Below are 21,438 nucleotides of genomic sequence, written 5' to 3'. Positions count from 1 at the left end.
ATTTACATTCGTTTTTTTCAGTAATTTTCTGCCATAAGTTTGAAACAACAACAACAACAAAAAAAGTCAATTTTATTGATTATTTTTCAGTGGAAGAACATTTTGTTTTTGCATTTTGGTTTGATTTTCCCACAGAAATGCATAGTGACAAAACCCCAGAAAACAGAACAGAAATGGTAGCTATTGCTCAGCCCTTCATAATAAAATGCCATTTTGTTTTTATTTATATCTCTCCCTAAACTGTAAGACTAGAGTGAAATGAATGTGTTTATATAGGAAAAAAAGTGATAATGTACTCAAAGCAGCAAATTTTTTATCATAGCTCTTTTATTTTAATGTAATAGACTTTGAATCCTGGATATGTAGGACTTCCATTCTAAAAATTGCCAGCACAAAAGAAGAAAATAGTGAGAGAAGCCAACATATGACGAACTGTCTTTTAAATTCTGGGGTCTGGAAAAGTCTGCTGTGTCACATTATATTTGTGGATTTCCAACTGCAACATGCAGATGTATGCACATGAATAATTTTCAGCAGAAGAGCTCTAATCCCCTTGTAGAAAATAGAGTCAGTCAAATGTGTGAAGTTACAATATGTATTCATGGTTTGGTGACTGAAGCTTAAGATTGAGTTCCGGGACACTGACTTTGTTTTCAAATATCTTAAGTTTTTAGCATATGTGCTTGATTGAATAACTCTTCTGGGTTCATGCTCTCTGTTTGCTGTCTTCCACGTGCATCTAGAAAATGTGGTTTGTTTGTTTTTTTAATATGCTGGATTGCTTTGATACTAAAGAGTGAGGTATAAATTATTGTTTTTGAACTCCATGGATTTTTCTACTCTAATTATAAGATTGATAGTCTCTCTGACAGTATTGTGCGGGCTTGAAATGAAAGATAGAGTGAGAAGGTACACAGCTCAGAAGTAGTTGATTTCAATCTTCAATGCATTCACTAAATAATTCAGTATCACTAATGGAAATCTGATCTTAGCACGGGAGTGGGGATGCAGGGCACTCAGTTACCAGGGTTTGGCAGCTCAATAGCTCGGGAACAACTATGGAGCAAAAGGTGAAAACACCTTTAAACTATTGTAGAGTTCTCTTCTTTGCTTTCCTGGAATCATGTTACGTTTTCCTGGAGCTGCTGTTGCTGATGGTGAGGAAAAGCAGTGAAAGAAATTGATATTTACAGTGTAACAAACAAACAAGGCAAGCTCAGCTCCAGCTGATCTAACTGGTGTGCAAGGGGTGGTGTTTACTTTTTGAAAAGTACAGCCTCATTCTACTCAGCAGTGGGACCGAAACCAGTGTAGATCTTCTTGCAAGAAAGTTTCATAAAGCCTTGTCCTCTGACTTTCTGAGCTCTAGAGTCAGAATTTTTTGAGGGCATCTTTGGAAGTACTCCTTTTAGAAGCTCCAAGTAGTCTTCTTCAGGTGGCTTGTGAAGTGATTACCTAACAGTAACAAAGAGCCTGGCTTTAAAGAGAGAATTTGGTGTTTACATTTTTTCAAAGGAAAAAACCCCACCTAATTGAAAGGGAATTTATTATGGGCGCTTTCTGCATTTCGGCAAAAATTGTTTCTAAAGGTGAGAGCTCCTTTCCCCAAAATGGTCTTAAACTTTTACTGTTTGAATGGGGATTCTAATTAGGATCTAATACTTTTGGATTGTTTGTGAGAGCATTTGCACATGGCACCAATCAAAAATCCTTTTATAGCTTCTTATGGCCCTAACCTTCACTTTTCCTTTTTAAGAGATAACTCAGCCCTGTCTTTCTCATTTAGGTTTCCAATTTTTACTTTGGGTAGCAAAGAAGGTACATGAAGACAGAAACTGGACTTCTACAGCTTCCAGTCCATTACTCACCTCTGTTTTTTGATCAGGGTGAAACAAACAGCAGCTACAAACAAATGTTCAGGATTTTAAAGGTAAATATCCCTGACAATCTGCAGCAAATTCTCCTTTCTAGGTTACCTTTGTGTTCAGAGCAGAAAAGTAGTAGTCAAAAAGTATTTTTTCAGTAGGGGTTTCTCTACATGTCACTGTATATGTTGACTAGTCTGTAGTTCCAGAGATCATGTAGCAAATATATAATTGTCTGGGGAAAAAAAAAAAGTCAAGAGAGACAAAACAGCAGAGAAGATCTGGAGATAAGATTCTCCAGCTTTACCATTCTTTTAATAATGAAAATATCCCTGTGGAAGTAAATGGTCATACTTATCTTTCATCCATCCCTTTTCTCCACTGTCCTGCTCTTTCCCACTAGGAACCAGCACCATAGACACCTTTAAGGCTGTGACTAACATATAGTTGATGACTTTTTATTGGCAAAAGAAGTTACATTGGTCCTTTCAAGATTGCTGTATTCACCAACTATCTCAACTTCTGTGTCTTTATGAGTATCTCAATAGCAAAACTTCAGTCAGGAAATTGAAGTGTTATACTCCATTAATATCAAAGGTATCTAACACAGTGGGCAATTTGAGGCAAAGAATATTTTCCTGTGTTTTACACTGCTTATTGCAAAGGAAACCTCAGTTAAGCCTCAAGGTGCCATTGAGACAAATAATATGAACATTAAAACATATTTACTTTTTGTCAATCAAAAACCTAAGTACTCTCTTTTTCAGTCATAGTCCAGACCATAATACGTCCTTTGAGAAGCTCTGCTAACCTTGTCTGCAGTTTTATTTTGGAGATTCTGAGTCAAAACCCAAACCATATCACTCAAAACTAGTTTCTGTGCATGTCAGCTCAGTTTCAAGAGAATAATTTCTGAGCTACAAAAAATTGTAGAAAATCTGTGACCAAATTTGGTCAAAGATTATCTGTTGGCATTGCTTCTAAAATTAAGTGGCCAAAATGAGGATTTTAACATCATGCACATCTTTGTGAAAAGCAGTTGCTTTCTGCAGAAAGCTTCCACTGTTTTATGAAAATGTTAATTTTTCAGTGTTTTGGCTAAGACTCAGATTTCTGTAAGGAAAGTGAGAAATCTCTTGACCCACTTTGATGAAATCTTTTTTGGTTTCAATCAAGGTGAACTTACAGCCATTGTCCTCTTTCCTGTTTTGTTACTCAGACAGGATTGATCACCTGAAATGTGCTATTGTGGTTGTATGGAGAATTTCTAGGGTTTGAAATGTGTCAACCACTACCAGGTGTTTTTTGATGGAAAGTTTCTTTCTCTAAATGTTTGTCGTGCTTAGCACCATGATGTCAGGATTTCACTGAGAAGCCCTCAGAAAGGTGCAAACTGGCATTCATTCAACCTTGCATGCTCTGAAATATGAATACTATTGAGTGCTCATTTCCACTCATCCAGCTGCTAGAAAGTATTTTCTCTCCATCTCAAGACATCACTTTACACTGCAAATCAAAATTGTTTTTTTAAATTACATCACTGTCATTAAAACTGCTGGTGGTGCAAATCCTGAACAGCCGCCATGCCAGGACTGAACACATAACTCTGTGATGAAAAGAAGATGCCAAGGTGTGGATGGAAGGGGGTAGTTTACTTTACTAAGAAGGACTCCAGGTGAGTGCAATTGCCTGCTCTGGGACTAGCTGTACAGTGCTTTTCATTGTCACAGATGGTAGGTGTTAGATGATGCAATGTGTATGGTGCCAGACAAATTACTTTTTTAGCTCATTCCTCTGGAAACAGGAGAAGAATCTGAACTGGATTTCTGTGCAAACCTGGAGCAGGAGCTGCAAGCTGCAAACCCAGCTGAGACCTAAGCAGTGAATGGACCCAGTCTTTCAAGTGAAGGCAGGGACTTGCTCTGGGGAAAGGGAATTACACAGAAATTGCCTGGAGTTTGGAACAAGTCCACTTAGTTTTAAATTAAGCTGTGGATTGGGGAACACTCTTATTCAATGGATATAATGAACCTAAAAGTTGGAAAAGTCTGCTCCTAAATGAAAACCTTGATGCAACTCCAGCAACTGCTACAACCAGAAGTGTTGAAACGCCATGACAAAAGTTGTTCTCATACTGCTTTCAGGCCACGTTGAAATTAAAACTTAGGGAAGGGGGCTCAGTTTGGTGAAATTTTTTTTGTTGTTTTGTTTGTTTGTTTGTTTTGTTGTTGTTTTTGGTTTTTTTTTTGTTTAGTTTGGTTTTGTTTGGGTTTTTGTTTGTGGGTTTTTTGTTTGGTTTTGTTTCGTTTGGTTGCTTTTTTTCTTGTTTGTTTCTCATTCCTCAACAGTATTTCCAATCCAACACGGCCCCGGTCAAAATGGCAAGCTCGAAGTCAGCGAGGCTAAAGTTTAAGCTCCCCAAACTCTGACAGCCAAAGACGATCCGTGCAAAAGCTGCTGTGGATGTTTGTACCTGCAAAGGCAGCTGAAGCCCCGACGAGCCCCCGCACAGGCCGGGGGGTGGGTACCATGAGGTGCACCCCCCGACCCTCGGCTCCCCCTCTCGCTGGGTATCGTGAGGAAGAGGAGGGGAAGCTACCTGGACTAACAAACCCAGTAGGGGCACCCGGGCCAGCCCCGGTGCCGCGGGGTCCGCGCAGCCCCGCCGGGCTGTCCCCCGGTGCGCTCCGGCGGGGGGAGCAGGGGGAGCTGCCGCCGAGCCCCGCGGAGCGGAGTGGCCCGTCCCGCCCCTGCCCACCCCCGCACCCGCCCAGCCCGGCAGCGGGGGCGAAGGCTGCCCCGCGGGGACCCCGCTCGGCGGGCGCGCCCGCTCCGCATCACACGAGGGGCAGCGCGGCTGCTCGCTCTGCCCCGGCGCCCCGCCTGCCTCCCTCCTCTCCGTCGCCTCGCAGCAGCCCGGCTCCGCCGAGTCAAAGCGCGGATCAGGTTCCCTGCCCTCAGTATTAAAATCTCGGCGAGAAACCTCCTGCGGGAGAGAGAAAGACGGGGCGCGGGCGGAGCGTGAGACGGCCGGCTCCGGCGAGCCCGTCCGTGGGGAAGCGAAGGGACGCGCGGGCGGCCGCACCAGCCGCTGCTCACCGGGGACGGTCGCTGTCGCCCTTTCAGCTGCGCAAGAGAGCTTTTTGACGCCCGAAGTAAGTCCGAGCGGCGGCGGTGGCGGCGGGGGCTCCCAGAGGGAGTGTGCCCGAGGGATGGTACCCCCTAGCAGATCTCCTCGAGTCTGACAGCGCTCGCTCCCCCAGGGGCAGGGTGGGAAGCAGTTCCCCCTTCCTTGTCTTGTCTCCGGGACACTTGCCCCAGCAGGGCTCCGCAGAGGGTGGCCGGACAGAGGGGCCATGGGGCTGAGTGGGAGCGGGCACCTGATACCACGGAGACATCTGCCCGAGGGGCAGACGGGGGGCGAGGTCTGGGGTGTCCGGGAGCACCCCGGGTACGGGACCGCGCAGTGCCGTGGTGGGGAGTCGGCGGCGGGTCGGTACGTGGGAGCGCTTAAATGCCAAGGCTGGTGAGAGGGAGAGAGGTGGCGGTGGGTGACGTGACCCAGAGGGAAAGGGAGGCAGGAGTCCTCGGGCGGGTCCGTTTAGAGAGGACAAAAGGGCAGCGGAGTGACCCCGGAGCGGCAAACCCCCTGCGGGTCTCAGTTACCGTGTGCCAGCAATGTCCCGGCTGAGACTCGGGATAACGAGTTTAAGTTATACCTTCAGGCCGAGCACTGCAACTGATATTTTTTCTTGGGACTTTGCCTTCTTATCCCTAGTTTACTTCTGGTGGAACAACTGAATCTAGCAAGTGCTGATAGATCTATTTAAAACTGCCATCGTTAGTTTGTGTCTTCTGCTTCCTCCAGAGGAATGGGTTGGGAGAAAGTCTGAGTTAACAATGGTGAAAGCACAGTTTCCTCTTTGTTGAGCATATATGTTATTCTGCAAATCTGTTGTGGTCTCCAATATTGGTGCTTGTAGCTCCTTACCCTCTTTTTCTCCCTCCTTTTTAAAAGTAGAACTTTTCATAGGGGAAACGTAGTCTTGATTCTTTGAGAGCTTATCTGCTCCTTTTACATCTTCCAGTTGGCTGTTGCACATCTTTCTCTTCCACACTGCAAGTGGCTTTTGGTGAATGTCTACTGTGCTTTAGCTTAGAGGTACACTTGGAATTTGGCTTCTAGGATGTAAACCTTAGAGACTAGTTGGTTCTTGGGAATGACATGTTAAATCTTTCTCTGTGAGATAACCCTGCATCTATGGGTAGTGTTTTAATTAGATCCTGTTTGCTTTAAATTACTTGTATTACAATAGAGGAACGCTTTACCTGTGGCCATGAAGTCTTGAATTCTCTGCCCTTTCCTTGTTTTGCCTTTGGGCATTGATTTTTTTTTTTTTTTTAGCTTTTAGCAAAGCTCAACTTTTTTTTAGCAAGAAATAGTAGACTGAGTGTGTAACTAATGGTATTAGGGAGAAGGAGGGAAGGGGTGGGGAGAGAAAGAGAGTAGGAAAGGAAAGTTGTTACAAAGAAATAATTTTACCTGGTCTGAACAGTGGTCTTGAGCTAATTACAAAACAAATTTAATGCTTCTGTGTGTTTGTTTTGTTTTGTTTATTTCAGTTTCCTCCTTCCAAAGGAATAAAAATAAAAAAAAAAGTCTGAACTTTCGATCATGAGAAATGGTTTGAAGACAAAAAGGAACCTATGTATTTGTGGCAGAATTTATTAATTAGCTGGAGAAATTAAAATTTGGAAGTGCAAGGACAGGGTACTTCATTGGACTAAAAAAAAAATCCAAACCCCCAAACCAACCCAAAAAAGCAGCAGGAAAAACCTGCTGCATAATTTAGTGAAGGAAAGCAGATGTTTAATATACTCCTGTCTTCAGGCTAAGCTAAACTCTTCGGTGACTTATTACACATGAAGCTTTGTGTGAAATTAAAGGACCGAAACTTACTGACTTTAGCGTGCTCCTGAGCCAGCTCTTGGGTGGGAAAAAGAGAAGCCAGCAACAAAACTTTTTTTTTTTTCTTTTTACAATTGATAAACCTTTTTTTATAGTGTAGAAAAGGCCTAAGAAAAACAGACTTTTTGCAGTTATCCGGATGTCTATCCCCAGATATTTGAGATGCAGTTTGTGGCTGATACACCCTTGCCAGCAGAAGGTTTGTCTTGCTATAGTATTACAAAACATAGCACTGCTATCCTAGTACCATATGCCTGCCTGTGTTCTACGCCCATAATGACACTGGGGACACTTTGAGGCTTATTTTATTCCTGACACAGCTGTACTGATGGATGTTTTGTGTAGGTTAATCTTTCTGCCACAAATGTGAATATTATTACTTAGTGGACTTCTAGCAGTCATGGCTCCAGTGAGGTACTTCCCTGACACGTCCTCTATTTCTTCTTGATTGTTCTGGGAGTAGTTGTTACTGAGTGCTCAGATAATAGTTTAAAATAATGCTTTACAGAAGCTCTGAAAATGCACTCATTTTTTTGTTTTGTTTTGATTTTGTTTGTTTGTTTTTTGGGGGGGGGGTGTTGTTCGGATTTTTTATTTTGTCGTTGTTGGTTTCCTTTTTTTTTTTTGGCCAGGAAAGATACAATTTATCTAGTGTTATAGTGTAACAAGTGTTTTAGTGTAACACTAGAGCATTAGGGATGGAGTTGGCATGGCTCATTGCTCCTGCTCTGTTCAGGCCCCCTCATTACCTACATTCCCAACTGTGGCGTTTTCTGTGGGAATTGGTCTTTAACAATGTCCGCTTTGCTTCGATATTTACAACCTCTTGCTGATCAGTGTATCAAAAGCATTTTCATTTAGAGGATGCATTTCAGGACTTTAATTGAGGAAATCTCTTTGTTTCAAGCCTCTATAATAAACCATTCAAATCGCTGTCTTTGAACGAACTAGGTCACTGTAACGCGTGCACACATAGGGTGATTCTCATCTGCTTAGGGTAGCCGAAACTCAGTTGAGCCATATCCCTGGTGAGCTTGTCCCTGATTTATCCTTCTTGGACTGGCTTGTTCACAGGGAGCTTATGTTGAAAATTCACTGCTGGAGGTCATTCTCCATTCTTGGCATCTCTGGCAGCCTTAAGCTTAAATTGCAGTCTCGTTTTCTGTCCAATCAATACCACTCTTATGTCGCTGAGTTTCCATGGTGCCCCCAATCTTCTGTCTACATATTGATGTCTGACAGCAGGAATAGCATTCTGTGTCGCTATATATACTTACTAAACCTGTCAAAACTATTTAGGGTCTGTCGCACTAATTTATATCCATATCCTGATATTATTTGTATCTGTTGAGCTTTGACTGATGGAACTCGCTGCACTAAGGAATCAGCCCCAACAATGCACTCCAGGGATGGCTCAAGGAATGGATGTTTTGAGAAAGGGGAAAAAGACTCTCTTCTAGAGTAGCTGGGGTAGTCTAGAATCCTTTGAGCACAAAAGAATCATTTTGAAAACATCCAAGTCTCAATGGCTCCAAGTTAATGCTTTGGAAATCATTCTTCATTGTGCTGTTCTGAATGCACAGAGGGTCCTCTCTGATGGAGCCATGCAGAGGAAAATAAAAAAGTGGGCATTGTCAAGTGTTCAATGTGCATTTGATGAGAGGTGGGGAAAATTTGAGTCAGTTGTCTTACATCAGTTTCTTCAGCAGAAACACTGTGGAAAAATTAAATTAAAGGAGCCAACAATGTCCTCTGTAATGTGGATGTTCTTGTTTTACTGCAATAACTCACAGAGCACAGTAGTTGTGTAAGAAATGATATGGTGGTGTCTCTGTAGACTGACATAGCAGCAGCTAAACTAGGTGAGAAAAGGCATATCTTTTGTGTATCACTAAATTTCAAGGTACTGATTCTTGTTATTCATGCCAACAGTAATAGACTCTAAAAAAAATCAGTGGACTTTTTTTTTATTTAAATATGCTTTGCAAACTGTTGCATTTGAATTGAACGGAAGTGGTCATCAGCTGAAGAAACTCTTTAATCTCACTACCTTTAACATGAGATTGATCCAACTCTTGAAATAAGAACTGGCAGTCGGTATGGGATTCGCTGGCTAAAATTTTTCTTGTTCTGAGTTGCCAGAACTGATTTTATGATGTCAAGTTCATCAATACTTTTCAGACCCTCTTCAGGCTCCTACAGTCTTCTCACTGATGAATACTTTCACTCGAAGACTTAAAAAGCCCCACTGCAGGTGATAGTATTAAAGTAGTTCAGTTTATGTTTTCAGCTATGGTTTACTTTATCATCATGGAAAGAGTCAGTAGGACTTTACCAAACTAGACTCTCTCTTGGCCAATACGTCTCACCTTCTTTTATTCCAAGGAGTAGAATCACTGAGCCATTTAAAATATCTGGCTCTGCCTTCTGCAGTGGCACCATGATGGTTCTGTTGTTTTTTAACTTTTTTAATTTCCTTCCTTGCTTATATGTGGGAGTGGCTTTGTAAAAGCTGTAGTCATCTTGCAGACTGCTTTTTAATTTTTTTCAGACTGAAGATTGAGAGAACACAGTTGTAGGCAGTTTCATGGGAGATGAGAAGGGAGAATGTGAATGTAATAAAGAGCTAACTATATTACTGATACAGCCAGGGGATTTTTCACCCTCACCATCCCTCTACTCCAAAAAGCCACTGCCCTTCCTTGCACATTCTGGTTTCAATGTGGATAACCTCTGGAGGTGAGGAATGGAGCTAACTGTGTTTGAGGCAAAATCCAGTTCCATTAAGTTAAGTAAAATATATTAATGTGGTTTTTTGGGCCCTAGGAGCACACTGCTCAGTCAGTGCCACTGATTGCACGGCAGCTGCAAGAGAGGGGTAAAGACTTAGAGCAGAAGAGCATTACAGGAGCTGGGGACTTTCTGATAAAAATAGTCTCTGAAAATAAATAGTGCTTGGGGCTCCAGTACACTGCCATTTAGCAAACTGCAAAGTTCAATTTTAAACTGGGCCTTTCTCCTTTGAGGCCTGCCAGCACTATTTCAGAGCTCATTAAAGATTTCACAAGAGTATTATAAAAATCTTCCTTCCTCATTAGTTTCTACACAGTTTCAGTGTAACTTGGACCTTGTAAACATCCTCTCTTTAGTTGTAGATTATATCATTGTCAAATGCCTGTGAGAAGGGAAGAGAAAGAGGAGAAATTCTGTAACACCTCAGTGTAAATGCATGTTTTGGAATTGGTCAAACAGCTAGCTAACAACTTAAATTGAACAGAATTTTTGCCATCTTCCAAAGATATTTTTGGAGCTACTCCCTAACTGTACAAAAGCTCTCCTTTTAGAATAAAACCAGACAGAACAGTTGGGAGGAAAGAGGAGGCTAGATAGGCTCTGCTTTTCTTCTGCAAGCATCCTTCTACACACCTGGGCTGATGCTCAGTTGTCTAAGGGAAGCTGGTCCAGCTGGCAGTGGAGACAGGCACAGGACTGCTGAAGATGGCAACAAGGTGGAGGTAGCCTATTTCTTAGGCTTGAGTGCAAAGTTGGTCTTGACCTCCTGAGCTTGTTAAGGCAGATAGACCACTCTGCTCTTGTCTTTACCATCTGACTTTGCTAACTGCATTATCTGTTGCCTTATGCTGCCCCAAAAGATTAGAAAGTCAAAAATCAGATAATTTCACTTTATGGGTGTATGGGAAAGGAGGAATTCCTTGTGTATTGACACAAACAGTAAATATATAGATATCTGTGGAAGCAGAGTATCCCTGCTCGATTGAAGGCAACAGAAGAAACTGAACTAACTTCTCAGATTCAGTTCCAGTGAATATCAGGCACAAAAGCTGTTTTGTTCTTTTTTCTTTTTCTTTCTTTCTCTCAGTGCCATGTGAACAGTGGCATTAGTTTAACAACCAACTAAAAATGATATAACTATTGCATTTAAGGCTTCCTTGTTTTGACTGGATCATTAATACAATGGATTCATTTATATATGTGTTTATTTTTTTAGCTCTACTTCTCACACATCGTGTATCTCAAAGCGCAAAAGAGTCTTAGTAGTGCAATGCAAATGTATGTACCCATCTGTAGCCAACAATAGAAGGCTCACAGTCTGTAGCATCTTTGCCTCTGTGATAGGAGCATCTAAAATGTGCTTAATGCTGAGTGTAAGCATTTGTCATATCAAAATCTTTATATTTAAAGATATTTTACAGGTGGTTTTGCCTTTGTCTTTTTTTTTTTTAATCAGGTTTACAGCATGTGAGCAACAGTAGAAAGACTGACTTCATCTAGAAAGACACTACCATGATGCACTTTTAGGCACTTTATTAGATGGTAAAGGATGGATCTCTTAAGAAAAGTCTATTGACTTTGAAAGTGAGATGGGAAGGGAGCTGGAAATAGCCTTGGTAGAAAGATGGCATCTCTAATATGATGATGTCTCTGCAGTGGCACTACAAAGTCACAGCTTACTTTCAGACAACCAAACTTCTTCCGTTTCGATATTGAGACCTTTCTCAGCTCACTAGAAAGCATATTCTTCCTGTTGAGCAGAGATTAATATTAAACCAGGCACACATCTTCCAGCAATTAATTAGGCAAAGTTGATGTTTCAGCAAGAGCCTCATCAGAATAAGGATTATAGAATTCACACTAAGATTTAGAAAGAGTAACCACTCCTTTGTTTTGGTAGCAAATTCTTCAAAATAAGGTTAACTATAGTGCTGGTAAATGGTTGGGAGTCTTCTTGTACTTCTTGCAGCAAAGTCTCATTGCTTTAATTGAAAATGCCTTTGGAGTTAATCATCTTTTAGTAAATTAAAGAAAAATCAAGAGATTGTTCTGATATTCTGCCTTTATTCCAGTAGGAAAATGCTTTGTTCCTTTAGTTTGAATAATAAAATTTACATGTTAGAAATAGCCTCCCCACCTCTATCACATTACACAGAAATAATTTGAACTTGTTCTACCTAGGATGGTTTCACCTGGAAACCCAGTCTTCTATGGTACTGGCTTAGCTTTCCTCCTAGTGCTGACAAAAAGCCCCTGAGATGCTCTGGTTGCTTCCCAGTAGCTTGTGCCACCTGACTGCCTGGTTGTTTGCTTGGATTACTGCCTTCCCAGAGGTCAGAAAGATGTTTTGCTTTGTGCAAGAGTCACTTGCTTTTATTAGAAGCCTGTCTGGCTGCAGCTGATATGCAGTAGGGACGGATGGATGGAAAAAATCTACCAGCTTTCCCTTTAAGACCAACAGATAGGATTTTCAGCAGTCTTCCAAAAATGCTGCAAGCTTTGATTAAGGAACTTCACGTCATTTCACTTATTAAATCCTCACTTTTCTAAGCTGTCCCTTCAGCCCGTGTTTCTTGTCCGATTTGCGCGTTGTCAGACGCTTTTGCTAATCTCTGTAGTTGATGTTTGCTTAAGTGATTATTTGGCAGAAGCGTGTGAGCGGGCGTGTGTGTGTGATTGCTGTTGGCATGGCAGTTGGTATGATATGGCATTAGCATACTTGTTCCATGCTGTGGGCCTCCTCCTCTTCTAGGCTTATTTATGCAGCACAAGGACAAAAAAAACCCCAAACCAAACCAGAAACTCATGGGGGAGCCGGTTACGGTATGGTGACCCTCTAGCAGGTTTGACCAAAGATCTACAGAGTTCAGAGGAGCCTAAAGGTTGCTTTTACTTTCTTTCTGTTACTAATCCTAGACAGACCATCCACCAGCAGAGGATTTACAAAGAGCTGCCGGAATTATTGGCTGCCTAAATAGGGGCATGTACATTGAATCTAGTCTTCCCTGTGCTTGCAAAATAGCATGGGAACTGTGTTTATGGGATGATAAGGAAAAGGCAGGCTCCTCTCCCTTCATATCTATTTGCTCAAGAACATGTCTTTAAATGGGACATGGGTTTTAGTTTGTGTTATGCACTCATTAACACTGAGTGGTTATTGGGATTATTTGTATATATGTTTTAGGAGGTGCCATTCTCTTCTTTCCATCGCTAGTAATTTGAGATATAGTCTTTGCACCTCTTGTGCAATGGTGGAACATCTTTATGGGCTCTGAGTTACCTCACTGAGAACAGTGGGATTTACTTAGACAATGTAAATGTAAAAGTGCCTGTGAAATCTTTGCTTGATCAGTGCCTTCATTTATAAGTTTAACACAATTAGTGGAAATAAAAATCTCTGATGACACAGTACGTGTTCAGGTCCATGCCCTTTGTGAGTGTGTGGGGAGGAAATCTCTTGTGATAAGTTTTATAGCAATACATTTAGCATGGGGCCTTTGACAGCTTCACTTGATATTTTTCTGGACATCTGTTTAAGCATGAGCTGCTCTTGTACTTTTTTTTTTTTTGGTAAAAGTCAAACTAATGGTGAGATGGGTTTCTGTTCCACTTTCTCACGTAAACTACTTCTGTTGGTCCATGTTAATAACTGTATCCTTTCAAGGCAGGATCTGGGCTGTGCATAACCCTTTGCCGTAAACATGTCCCTGAATGATTGTTTGGTGTTGTAAACATTCTGAGTTTATCCTGATGAGAGGTAGAGGCTGCCATCTTCCCGCTGGGATCAGCCCTTGGTTTTATCTCTGAAGGGAGAAATCTTCCAGGCTTAACATCTGAAATGTTTTGTAAAGTTGGCTGAAATGAGAAATGTAGGAGAGAGGGGAACATTTTCTCTCTCTGCCTATAACTACGTGCAAAATTGGTCATGTTTTCATGATGGAAAAAATCTGAAGTTCAAAAAGGGATGGGAATGTGAGGAAGAGTGTGTGAACTTCCTGCTGTTACTCATAATTTTGATCTATAAAAGTTATTTTGAAGCTGCTTTCAAAAACATTTATAGATGCTTCTACTATTTTGCAACTGAGTTAACAAACATCTCTTTTATATCTATTTACAAACATCTCTTCTTACTTGGTGGTATAATGTGCTACATGATCCTGGCCTTTCTTTGGCTGCTTCTCTGTGCACAAATACAGCATCTCTGTGCTAATTTTCCCAAAGGGTTAGAGCATTTGAGAACAGCTGGAGATTGAATACTGACGCACAAGAAAAGGACTAAAAAATGAAGGTGCCGTGTTACAGCATCTACTGTGTTCATTTAATTGCTATGTACTGTATTTTAGTTTGAATTATTTATTACTATATCTGAAAGTCCTTTAAATAAGGACCCCTCTTTCTTTTGCTAACCACAACTGTAGGTTGAGTGGATATGGCGAGTGTGTGTTTGAATAGAGGAAAAAAAGAGACGTGTAGAAACCTTGCCCTGACATCATGCTTTACACACACACACACACACACACCAAAAGCAAGTGTCTGCTGGGAGAAACTTTTCGAAACTGTAGGGATGTGTAGCAAAAATATGTCAGATAACTTTAGACTTTCCAATTGTGCAACATGTACTATAAATGACAAGTTCACATCTTTATGCATTGACACTTTCAGCATGTGCAACAAGGCTCCAATTCTGGTTGGGATTTTACCAACTGAGATTTATTTCTCAAGTAATTGTGGGTGGGAATTTCTTATTTAAACTGCAACAAACAAAAAACCCAAAGCAAGAAAAGTCTGTGAAGTGTAAATTATCTGTTTTAAGTCAAGAAAAATTGAGGTTGAAATATTTCACTTAAGGCTTATTGAAATGGAAATTTTTGAGTTACTGAATCCATGATTTGTGTTCCAGGTCAGTGAAATTCTAGTGTGTGTCTAAACACTTGCAGCACTTAATGGGCATTGAGAGAATAGAAACAAGAACTTAAGCCTACATATGAGATAAGCACACTGGCTACAGTAGGGTCTTCATGATGCTCTGTGGTGTCCAGCTGGTCCTGGACATTATTGCATTTTTATGATCACGGTGTCTCACAAAAAGAGTGGTATAGTGTGAAGCAGTGGGGAATGAGAAGCGTTTTCTCCAGTTTATCCTTTCCCGATCAGTTTAAAATTTTCTTCAAAGTATCCCTTTCAAAGTTGGAATATAAGTGTCATATTTGTAAACATTTTAATGATCCTAATAATTATAAGTTGTTATAAAATTATTTCTTTGTATTTGTAAACAGTTTTAATAATTTGTAATTTTTATTTAAAATTATTATTACTATGATTATAGAATTAAATAAAACTGGAAGTGTGATTTGATTTTTTTTTTTTCCCAAAGGCTTGTGCTTGTCCTTTTCAGTTGCTTCGTAGGACATAGTGTCTTGGATTTTTTTTTCTTTTTTCTTTCTTTTTTTCTCCCGATATGATCATAACTTCTGTTGGGAAAGACATTTTAGCCTTTGCTCTGTGCCCTTAGCATAGAATAAATGTACTTTTCACTGCCTGATGCAAAGTGTGGTTTGTATGAAATGAAATTTTGGTTTTTTTTCTCATTAATATCTATATTCTATTCCTCCAGATTAAAAAAAATATTCTAGGCCTAAATACTTCTTGGAGTAGCAGAGCTTCTAAGCTCCAGCTGCTGATCCCAGGCGGACTCTGATTTCCTTGCTCAGATTCCTGCATGGTCCCAGTTTTGCTGCCTTGCAAAGCTAAACCATCAAAGACTGCTAATGCTTCTGTGACAGAAGCTGTATCAGTCTGTGAATTCAGCCTAGGTTTTTCCAAGACATAGACCACGTCTTGTGAGTAGCAGTCTACTTGTACAAAATGTGAAAGTGCATGGCAGAGCATGGGTCAGGTTCTGTAAAACCAGGCTTATGGGGACTCCTTAAAACTTTTTGCAAATAGTGGTCATCTTCCTTAGCTTTAAATGTGAGTAGACCTTAAAGGGATTTTCCCCTAAACAGATAAGCCACACCCAAGCTGTTTTGATTTTGAAGATGTATTTTCATTACTCTGAATAGCTGAGGTTTCCTTAATCTTAATTTTGGATTCATATGTCTGTAATGTCCTTATTTTCATAACCTCGACTTCTCTTTGTTTTAGTCTCTCTTCTATTTAAGTAGTGCAGTAGGTCACCTTTCATAAATATTACACATTCTCTCATGTTTCTCATTTTCAGTGGCCTTTTACAGCCCCACGCCTTGTTCTAAATCAACAGAATGTTTCAATTCTTTATTTCTAAATGTGTTCCCAATTCATGTCCTTATTTCAGTGAGCACATCTAGTTGAAATTTAACCCAGCAGTCTACAATTATGTTATCATTTCCATAATCAAACAATTTTTCATATTACATTTTAAAATGTTAGAAGTACTGTTCTAAAGTTTTGTCTACTCTGAAATTACTCTTTTCATTAAGCACAGAGATGTGACTACTTCTGTCCCCAGAACTTTTTTGATGTCTAGAAGTTCATTCAGTGGTCATTGAATTGTACTGAATATATATATATATATAAGCAGATAAATATATTTTTGTTCCATTAGACTTCAATATGGTGAATTTTATTTGATATTTGTGTTGTCCAGTTGCCTGGGTATTTGTGAGGACAAGGACCTCCATACTGTTGACTCATACCATATTATATGGGCAGCATGTATTACTACCTTCCTTTTAATTCTTTCTTTCAGATACTTCATAAATGTCTTCCACAACATTGATCCCAGGCTCTACTTTGGGTGCTAAAACATCCACCTTTTGTACAAAGAACTGATTATTGTTCTTACCCTGGGATTCTCTGTTTCTTGGCTAATACTGAAAGAGAGACAGGATCTTGCCTCTTATCCTGAGAAGACAGAGCTCTCCTAACTATTTCAGTCTTTGAAAATCTGAACAATTTACATCTAGTGAAAAATAGCCAGCATATGTTTTTTAAGTCTTTTTGTAGATTAGTGAAGCTTGATTTATCATTTTGAAAAATCTGCTTTTTTTAGACTCCAGTTTGTGGGACTCCTGTTTCAGCCTAGCTGGTTTACACTTGCCTTTAACTGACTTTTCTCAGCTCTGGAAATGCAGTTTAGTGCAATCGAATTTCTTGAGTAGTTTCTTTTTTTTATTTGCTTCATTTTATTTTCCCTAACTCTGTCTGGCAGTTCTGCCTCAAGTTCTTTACTGGTATAACCTTGGAGCATGCATCTCTCATCTCTGTTTCAAAGCAAAGAATGAAGCAGAGGAGCCACTTAACTTCTGTGCAGTCTCTTTTTCTGCCCTCATTGGCTTTGTGTCAGGGTAATCTGCAGGACCCACTGGCTCTTCTGGAGTTCCAGTTTCCCGTGTGCTTAAGGAATGCCTTTGTGCTTGTCACTATGTATTTGCTTCCTTGTTCTTCAGCCTTGCTCTTGGACTTCTTAATTTCTATTTTACATCTCACCTGCCAAAGTTGTTCTCTCCTACTAGTTTCACACGGGCTGCATTTCCATTTTTTTTTCTCTTAAAGATAATCTGTGAGTGAATAAATTCTTAAACTACATTTGAGAAGTATTTTTTTTTTTTTCTGAGTGACCAGGAGTACCATCAGTGATTGCACTTTGGCACCCTGTCAGAATACCTGTGCTCATTCCTGGCATACTTTTTGAAAGGAAAGCAATCTTCAAGCTACCTGCCACCATGTGAATTGGTTACACTGGGAAGAAATTGTTTATAAAAATTATCACATTTACACCTTTTTAGAAAATGGTAATGTTGTCATCATTTGATCACCAAGTGTTTCATGTCGATCTGCTCTGGTCTGAATTGAAGGCTTGCATACTATCATCCTCAATATTAGAGTTCAGAATTTCTAGTTGGAAACTCTCCCCTATTGTACCTCCCTGCGAGGAAAGCTTGAAAAGTCAGATTCGTACTTTTGACTTCTTCCTCTTCCTTAGTTGCTATGTGTACAAGCACAGCTTGACATTGTATGTTTTTGCCTTTTAGAAGAATCCCCTCTAAGCATTTTAGCTAAAGACCTGATCTGAAGTATCTGAAGTCTACCAAAGTAACTAAATATATATGTGAAATAAAGGTATATAGTCTCACTATGATTTAGATTGGCTGTATAATTTAATAATTTTTGTGCTGTTGTTGTTGAGGGAGGGAATTTGTTGGGGGTTTTTTGTTTGTTTTGTTTGTTTGTTCATTTTGCTTTGTTTGTTTAACATGTGGGCAAACTGTGCTCCAAGAAGTTGTTTGTGATTTTAGAAATGTGTGCTGATTGCACCCATATACATCTAATTTGTTGGCCTGATTCTTTTCAGCTGTGGTAAATGGACTGCTATTTGAAAACAAATGTATTGTCAGAGTTGGAATATCCTGTTCAAGTTACCTGTTTTCCCTTAAGTCTGACTGTGTTCAATTTTTCTAACTTTGTGTTAACTTAGTCTTCATGCATCTCACAGAGAATGATTTTAATATTAACTTCTCACAGCAACACTTATACTTCTAAAATATCTTTTATTTAACTACTAGAATTATTTATATTATTTGCAAAATTGATGTTTATTCTCCCCTTCCCCTTCATGATTCCGATCATGGAAAATTGAGACTTAGTAAGTTACAGGTACTTTAAGGTTATTACCTTTTAAGTAATGAATACCAAAGCAACTCTGTTTTTTGAATGGGAGGAATCTTTTGTTTCATCCTTCACTTTTGGACAGATCCTGCACACTCAGTGGTGTGGGGAGGTCTGAGTCTGGACATGTACTGCTGTGCTTGCTCCTCAGCAGAAGGTCAGGAGCAATCCCTTCCCCAGGTTGCACCTCTGTGCACAGATAGAGTGAGGGAGACAGGGGACAGTAGTGTGGTATCACTCACTGATGTCACAAGCAGTCTCAAAACATCTCTGCGCATTTTTATTTTTTTCGGTTTTGATGCATGCCAGCATCTTTTTAGCAGAAGCAAATCAACTTATGCAAACATATGCCAAGAACAGGAAGGAAAGGCTATTTGATCAGGAAGAATAAAACGGGCTTGTCTTTAACAGTTGTTTTTTACTTTGTGCTAGTGGAACAAGATTTATAGTAGTGATTAGTAATCACAAAGGTCACTCAAGCCATTTTAAATTCATATCTTTAGAGAAAAGCATCTGTAAAGGAGTATATGAAGAGGAAAGAGGCAATTATGAACTGGAGCTAGGCAGAGCTGACATTCTTCCTTTTTAGCAAGCTAGTGTTTGCAAGTTAGATGCACTGTCACCTGTCAGCCCTGTCTCTCAGTATTTCGATATAAGCCTGTTAACTGGATTGGGCTGGACTTAAGAAAGAGCTCATTCCTAATCTTGATGAGCTCAAGTGGCTTTTATGTAGGGTGCTGTGCATGGGCACAAGGACTGAGTGTTCCTTGTCATCATGTGAGTCAATAAGTGTGTTACAGGTTTTGCTATGACACACGTGGCACCAGGAGTAACAGAAGCCAACTGGGGTTGCAGATGACCTCCTGCTTCTAATGATGGTGCTTTTAGAACACTTGTCTAACATGCCTCTGAGTGTGGCAAATGAAGGGGTGGCACCAAACAGCTTTTATTCAAAGTCAGTCATTGTTTAGGTGGAACTTGAAGAAAAACGTGCCTGGTTTGAATGACGCTCCACTTTGCATAGGCTTTGGAAATGAAATAACTTGACCTTTCTTAACAGCACACCTGTGTTTCACATCCAGCTGCTACTGCCACTGGACTGAACTGCACAGGGAGAGGATTTGGTGGGGGAGGGAAGAGATTAACTTAATGTGCTGATCAGAGCGCAGTGGAAATGTTTTTGTCATATGACAGGTAGAAACAAAGACCACCAGCCCCCTGGGACTGGAGTGAGCCTTCACCTTGATATGGTGGGTCTATGGGATTTGACAGCTCTGTCAACACAACAATGTTGTATTAGCATGCCAGTAGTGCAGGTGTGCTCTGCTGCTGTGGTGTTCCCCTGGCTCACTCGGGGTTCTTGATGTTGTCTTATGGTGTGCTTTCCCATATGGGTGGTTTGCAGGCTGCCAGCAGCTTTGGGAGATCCCAGTGTAACCTGCCATTGATCCCATTCTCCTTCCTTCCTGTTTCTGTGGTGGAGCAGAAAGCATGTGTGTACACCTTGCAAATCACAGCAACAGAGGTCACAAGGTAGTAAAACACAAAATGATCCAGACAAATTGGACAGTTTCTCTGTGACTGAGAGTTTTTCACAGAGAAATGAAACACGCTGTCTTTTGGGGTTAATAAGATGCACATACATAAAATTTGGAAATATTGTATGATAGCAAGAGATGATCTGACGGCAGTTTCTATATGCTGCTGAGAATGTCTGAATGTTCATCTGTTAACCCAGTCACACCAGGACAGCTCAGCTCTTCTTGTGGTCTGTATGGGTTGCTAACAACTTTGATGCACAGGGACTAACTTAGTTACTGTGTGCTTTCAGTTATGACACATTTTAGCCCAAGAATTTCCAGGTGACAATTGAGTGTAGTGGCTGAAATGTGCTTGACCCCATTTGGTGCTGCTTCAGCATCTGCCTTTTTGGAGGTAGGGTTGGTTTGGAGGTAGGAAGGCTACTAAAGAGGGAGAGATCTCTCATAGCATTTGGCTTTGTGATTCCTGCAACATCTGCCATAACTACCAAGGCAGATGAAGATGGTGTCCAAGAAAGGACCAAAGAGGATTGATTGCAAAGTGCTCTAAACCTGGGGACAGAAAACTTTGATGTACCATGACAAACCTAGTCAGGACATGCCAAGAAGCTCCCTGGTCTAACATTCATTGGGAAACCAGCTGCATTGTCGTGCTCAGACCCTTTTCCGGGGCCAGGCTTGGGATGGCTGGTGGGGCTGGGATAAAGGGCTCCCACACTGTGGGGTCCAGTGGATGCTGCAGGTAGCAATTTAGAAATGCTGGAAGTGTGGTGGTGTGAGTACAGTGACACCAATGACTGTGGTGGCAATGCATCATTTTTTTCCTCCTTTTGGTTAGAACAGGACTGTTAATACAGAGGAGGTGCTGTAGATTAAGTGACATGTTTTTATGGAAGACCAGGGCAATAGAAATGAAATGATGCAGTGTGAAATGCTTTTGCAGAGTTGTGTGTGGGAAGGTTACATTTCACTTGCCTGCAGCCAGCTTGGTGTAGCTAATAGTATTTAATGCTCTATTTGTTTGTTTGGAGTTTCTTTCCTCCCTTTTAAGCAATGTATTTACCGCATAAAGGAAAACAAAATCTTATTCATGTATGTAGTAAGTTCCTGGGAAGTGGGAGGAGCACAGAGCAGTTTGCAACTGACACAGATTTATTCCTGGCTGAAAAAGTGGTTCCTGACATGCTGTGGGCCCATTCCTAAGCAATTGTGTGATTGGGCTTCCATGGAATTCTGGCTTTATGTGTCATAGTGTCAATTCAAAAGATTTCAGGATATTTTTAAAAGCTAGTCATGATCTGGGCCCATTTCTGATTTTTCTCTCCCATTCTCTTTGCTATTCGAACTACTTTTAACTTACAGCACCCGAGCCTTGAGGAGAAATCCCCTCACAAATTATATGGAGCCTCTGGATCTTTTACTGGCTACAGAGTCTAGGCTTCCTCTTGCTCTTCTTTGGCAAAAAGGAAAAAAAATAATCTATTGCTGACATCATATCGGGTTAAAAAGGCAAGAGATGAAATAAATATACATTATGGTCCCTTGGATGTAAGGATAAGTGGGCGTAGAATCAGATTGCGAGGGAGATCAGAGGCAGAGCTCCTTCAAAGACTCTTCCCCAGGC

General features: G+C 40.7%; 1 protein-coding gene across 1 annotated transcript in view; it reads left to right on the top strand.

Moving 5' to 3' along the window:
- The first annotated feature begins 4,919 nt into the window (after nt 1-4,919).
- The window catches only part of PTN (pleiotrophin), a 73,340-nt gene continuing 56,821 nt past the window's right edge, over nt 4,920-21,438 (top strand). Inside the window, exon 1 of the mRNA XM_018080752.2 lies at nt 4,920-5,020. The gene's annotated coding sequence lies outside the window, so the exon portion shown is untranslated. The remainder of the gene's footprint in view (nt 5,021-21,438) is intronic.

Source organism: Manacus vitellinus, unplaced genomic scaffold, assembly GCF_001715985.3.
Source record: "Manacus vitellinus isolate BGI_N305 unplaced genomic scaffold, ASM171598v3 scaffold_5_pilon, whole genome shotgun sequence".
NCBI classification, from domain to species: domain Eukaryota; kingdom Metazoa; phylum Chordata; class Aves; order Passeriformes; family Pipridae; genus Manacus; species Manacus vitellinus.
Note: the sequence above shows the minus strand (reverse complement) of the source record. Positions and strands in the feature narration are given on the sequence as shown.